Raw genomic sequence first — 5,665 nt, 5'->3', positions numbered from 1 at the left:
TATTACTTCACCAAACACTTTCAAAAAGATTCTTAATCTTTTCCCAATTTTATTGGGAGGCATTGCATTTGGCCATAGTAACATAGACATTTTCATTGGCATGGCATTTAGGCCTTTCCATAAACCATAGAGCAAAGGGCTCATTCACATTATTTATTACATTGTCTTCTAGAGCATTATAACTTAGTTCTCATCCTTCCATTAGCACTTATCTGATCATGAAGGATCTTGGAAGTAATTCATGTCAAACATTAAGAAAATCCATACATTGTAAGTTTTAAGACATATCCACAAAGGCTGTAATTGAAAAAGCAAGGAATAATATTTAAAGTAGTCACTTTAGGGATTATGAAATCAGCAGCTTGCTTAGGTCTGGTTAATTGACATTCACCTGTCTTTAAGCCTGAATATTAACCTCAGCATATTATAGCTCTGAAATATTTGCTGGCAATAACTAATACTACAATAAGTTGTATTCTTACAGGCTACAGGATATTTATCATCTTTTCTCTTAATTCTCACATTTAAGGAGTGTATTAGGTCTGTCAGTAATGTAAATACTCTTGGAAAAATCTATTTTAATAATCTTTCCAACAATTGTTCATATAGGTAAATGTAGTCTTAGTCACTAAAGTCCAGCATAATTGGCTGGCTTAGGTTTCTCCTATGCTGTCTTGCATACGTTCCTGTCACTGGTGTGGTCAATTGGTTGCTCAGCTACCTCATGGGGGGTGGGGGGTTAGAGACGCACAGACTCCGGGAGCTGGTGAGAACTGGCTGGTGACAAATCTCAAATCAATGTCCAGTAGCCCAGTTTATGTTTTGGAAAGCATACAACTGTTATAGGGTTCAGGTGGGGCGTGCCCATCAATCATACATAAGCAAGATCATATCCATAAGCCAATCATCTTCTGTCTAATGTAACCAGACTGTGAGGAAATTCTAAATATTGCTGTCATGGTGGAAAGCAATCTGGAAGGGTCTTTGTCCCTAAAGGATGGGGGTTACTGAGTCAGGGATTTCATGCCCTGAAGCTCCTGACTCTTGGTTTCCTGGTCTGGTAGTTTGGCAATGCTAACCACAAGTGCTGAGGATGTGGTTTCATTGACAGCTCACTACAGCAGAGCACCCTATCCTGCAGGTGTTCCAGTCAGGCCTGAAGGAATGTGGATTCCTCAAGCACTCCAAGCTGCTCATAGCTGCTAGTTGCAACTGAAAGTTATTCCAACATTTCTTCCCCTTTTATTACATTTGTTGCCAAAGGAGAACCATGATGAGAGAATAAAGAAAAAAGGAAAAGCATAGAAAAAAGGGAAAACATCCAAACATGACCCTTTCCTGTAGCTGCAGTTGTTTCCTGCTGTGGTGAGCAGGCAGTCGCTGTTGACTAGGTCTCTGTCTGTCACTTGGGTTCCGATCTGAGCTGGACGTGGGGAGCAAAGCAGCCATGGGGGCAGGAGACCTCTCTCAGATGGGGTGAAGACTTAGGCCTTTGCACAGGTGGGGGAGTGAGATTCTGTGACTCACTTCTGTTGGTCCCCAAGTTTTCTCCTGATGGCCCCTCTGCGGCTGTGTCAGTCTTAGGTTGTCCCTCCCTTGAGGAATCTTACTCGTCATTGACTAGCCAGCCATCCTCAGGGGCCAAACAGGGTGATGTGGAGTGTGCAAGGCATTGCCCCCCAGAGGGTTCTTTGTCTCCTAGATAGATAATGCCCCCATGGCCTCCAAGTCAGCATTTACCTTAGGATCAGCAAACTCAGGTTTGTTCTCCATGGAGGACCCAGCTCACAGCATGGGCTGGTGCGGCTGCATTCAAGAAGAAAGGAGAAAGGCCATAGACAGACAAACAGTAATATTGTGACAAAGCTGAGAGACACATATAGATAAGAGGAGAGCACTGCTGACTCAGGGCATGATCCCTCATAGAGAACTGGCCCTTAGTTGGTGTTACTTACATCTGGTCCATAGCCGCCATCCATATGGATGCGAGAGAATCCATTATTTCAACACTGTCTTTTTCTTTTTTTTTTTCTTTGTTTATTTATTTATTTTTATGTGGTGCTGAGGATTGAACCCAGTGCTTCAAATGTGCAAGGAAAGCGCTCTGCCACTGAGCCACAACCCCAACCCCTTCATTTTGAAATTATGAAAATCATGAAGCTGGTTATCAAATATAGTTTAAAATAATTTACCATAAGAATGTTTTGGACCCAAAAAAATAATGTACCTGAACTTTAAACAAAATTCACATTTTATTTAGATTGAAATAAACTATACAAAATTGATTTTCTTCACCAAAAATAACAGCAATATTTTCTGTATTATTTCTAAATAAACCGCGAAACATTTATTTTGTAGGTTTTCCAGGTTTTGCTTATAAATCAAGATGAGGCAGTAGATATAGTCATGGAAAAAAAAAACAGACAAGTTGCCCATATCCACAGCCTCTGATTCTGTCTTGACCGTGAAGCAGAAGTGTTCACCATTTACCTGCTAAAATGAAGGTGTAGGCTTATGAAGACGTAGGCTCAACAAAGGAATGTAAACAGCAACAACCAGATGTGGAACAACTATAGCAAGCTCTTCCACTCAAATTTTAACTGTAACTTGTTCTTTAAGTTCTTTTGATAAAGACAAAATCTATACTGAAATCTGTTTGGTGAGCTCACAACTCTGGTTAATTCCCTTAATTGTCCATTACAGATTTTAACACACTTAAAACTCCTAATAGTCAAAGGTCAACAGTAGGCTTCATTGTAACATTTCATAAGATGCATTCTTTTCTTATACCTCCTCAATTTATTTCTTCAAAATTGATAATAATACCTGACAACTGGATCCATGGTAATAATACATTTTATAACCTAAAAGACTTAACTAAAACAATTTCAGAGTGCTACTAGCAGAGGTCACGCAGAGGTGAAATGTGGTACTTCCAATGCAGTCTTCTGGAAGAACAGACAATTTTTCAAAGCACGAGAGCTCAAACAGGTGCCATGTACCTAGGCAGATTACCAATGGCTAATGTATTCATGAGGCCTGTAGGCAAAGATATTCAGTGATAAGTGACCTACATATACCTTACGGCTTTTCTTCCAAATATCAAATATAAGAGAAAGCCCATTTAAAAAGTCTTTTAGGTATTTTCAACAGTTTCTGAATTATCTGTAGGAAGCTCTGACTTAGTTGTATATAGTTTGATATATGTGTCTACCATTAAATCCAGATCATGTTTTATATCAAAATTTATGTTAAGCAAAGCCAAGTTACTTGACCTTTGGTCTGTCAAAGTGTTCCTCAAGTATGCTTTAAGACGCTTTCGTCCATTTTCATAGCGTTCATTCTCAACCTTCATTACAGGAAGAATACACAGGACCTTCAGCAAAGCATATACATTAGGAAAAAACTTGATATCAGGCAAATGAAGGGCTTCATAAATGGTGGATGGAAGCTCTATATCTTTCCCTCGATGTTTCCATTTGATTCTCCAACAGTGTAGTTCAGCTGAAAGCGTGTCGGGATTAGGCAAGTCACTTCTGTACATGTCAGCATGGTGCTCCTCTGATGTATTAAATTTGAGCTGTCCCATGACTGACGGTACAAGAGATAAGCATTTAAGAGCTTTGAGGTGCTGTTCTGAAAATATATCTTTAAGTTCCTGAATGATGTGTTCCACTGTTGGAACACTTAGGGTTTCTTTATAGTAACTTTCAGAGGTTAGCTGAGATTCCAGGTTACCCTGCTGAGCCCTACGAAATTTCCCAGGAAGTTTCATCTGAATATCAAGTTTGGTTGCTAAATTTGTTGCTTCCTCAAACCAAAACTCATGATAAACTTCAATATTTTCCATTACTTCATTGAGTGAATGTAGTACTGCAGTTAAGCTACTGGCAGCAAAGAAGACATCAGAAGTCTGTCCCTGGAGATTTTTCCCAAAGGCTCTTGTAAAAGATAAGACATTTTTAAGAACAACAATGGTAACAATGAAATCAAAATCTGTTACTGCACTACAGAGTACAAATGCTCGACCAGTTATACAATTATTCCATCTAATATTTGTGTCACTATTTATACCATCTAAACATAAAACAAGTGCTTGCAGGAGATCCACCAAAATTTCAAAAGCATCATGCCTGCCTGTCCACTGAGAATGGCAAATTTCCTTCAGTTCTTTACCCCTTTCTTCACTGTTCTGAAAAAGAACAAAAATTACATTGTCAAGTTCTAATAGCAGTTGTGGTGATCGATGGAAAAAAGAACAAACTTCTTCAATTGTTCCTAATGCAACAGACACCCCCATCACAGGCACTGATTTTGCCAACCACATGTTTAAGGCACAGGAAGAGCAGAGTGTGTAGATAGCTTGAGGGTATTTCTCTAAAAGTCTAGAAGCAACAACTTTCATTTTGGAAGAGAATCCGCTAGACACAATGTAAGCCTGGCCACGACAATACTCCATATTTAGTCCCCACTTCTCAGTTATGATAGTGTGAAATTTCACAGCCAAAATTTCTGCATCAGCTTCATAAGGCAGGAAGCCCACAAATTCTTCTCTCAAGTTATGAGACTCATCTACAAACCTCACCAACACGGGAAGGTGCTCTTCCCCTGCTATGTCCACCACATCATCAGTGATAATGGAAAAGAAGTGCGAGTCTCTCACTTGCCTGAGGGTTTCTTCCCGGATGCAACTCTCACAGATCTCCAGCATCTGTTTCTGTTGTGTTTTTGAACAGAACAATGTGTTAACTGCTGTGGTCTCAAAGCGTTTTCTCAGGACCTCTTCACCAGAATTTATCCGGCACTCCAACAGGGCCTGAAAGTTATCAGGAGAGAAGAGACCTTCTGGGATTTCATCAGCCTCATGCCCGTCCAGAGGTATATTTTGTTTTCCCATAAGAATCAAAATTTCAAATAAAGATTTTAAGTATTCTTTGTTTTCCTTCTCTTCAAGGGTTAAAGGCAAAATATCTTCATCCTGTTCATCACCCCCTTCTTCTGCACTGGGGTTCTGAGCATTGCTATTGTTTGTTTCTTTATGTTTTTGTTCCTGTTCAGAAGTTTCATCAATTTTTTTCTGTTTCAGTGTCCTGATTTCATCTTCACTCAATTCTTTTATTCGTTTTCTGTGTCTACTATGTGGATTGTTCAAATGACTGGTAAGATCAAAGATTGTTGGTATTGCATTATCTCGAAGTACTGTCCTATATGGACTAGTTCTACAGATCATAGAGGTCTCGAAGTGTTTGGCACATAATCGATAATGTTTATTTAGTTGATCAGGTGTTTTATCTTCCAAGTCAGCTCTCCTACAATTCTCCACCCACTTCTGGCATCTGGCCGGATCCCGCGGGAACCTGAAGAAGGCCAGGTCCGACTGCGTGCTCTTCCACGTGCAGTTGGGGGCAGCGCAGAAGTTCGGCATCGTCACCCGCCTGCCGGCGGGCCAGCCCTCCCCTCCCCGCCTCCTCAGGGCAGCCACCCGCCTGTGGGGGCCGGGGAGGGGAGCCAGGCCGGCAGGCCTGCTCGGCAGGGCCGGCGTGGGAGAAGCCGCGAGGGGCAGGAGGGGCGCGCGGTCTGAGGCCGGGCTGGGGATGCGGCTCCACAGTGCTCACTGTCTTTTTCTTAAAAGATACTTCCAGACAGACTGTTTACCATAGAATCA

At 41.1% G+C, this 5,665-nt stretch overlaps 1 pseudogene; it reads right to left on the bottom strand.

The window, feature by feature from the left end:
* Positions 1-2,531: 2,531 nt before the first annotated feature.
* Positions 2,532-5,425, bottom strand: LOC143638942 (52 kDa repressor of the inhibitor of the protein kinase pseudogene; annotated as a pseudogene).
* Positions 5,426-5,665: the final 240 nt, after the last annotated feature.

This window comes from Callospermophilus lateralis, chromosome X (assembly GCF_048772815.1).
Source record: "Callospermophilus lateralis isolate mCalLat2 chromosome X, mCalLat2.hap1, whole genome shotgun sequence".
NCBI lineage: Eukaryota > Metazoa > Chordata > Mammalia > Rodentia > Sciuridae > Callospermophilus > Callospermophilus lateralis.
The sequence above is the reverse complement of the archived record's forward strand: the minus strand, read 5'-3'. Positions and strand labels throughout refer to the sequence as shown.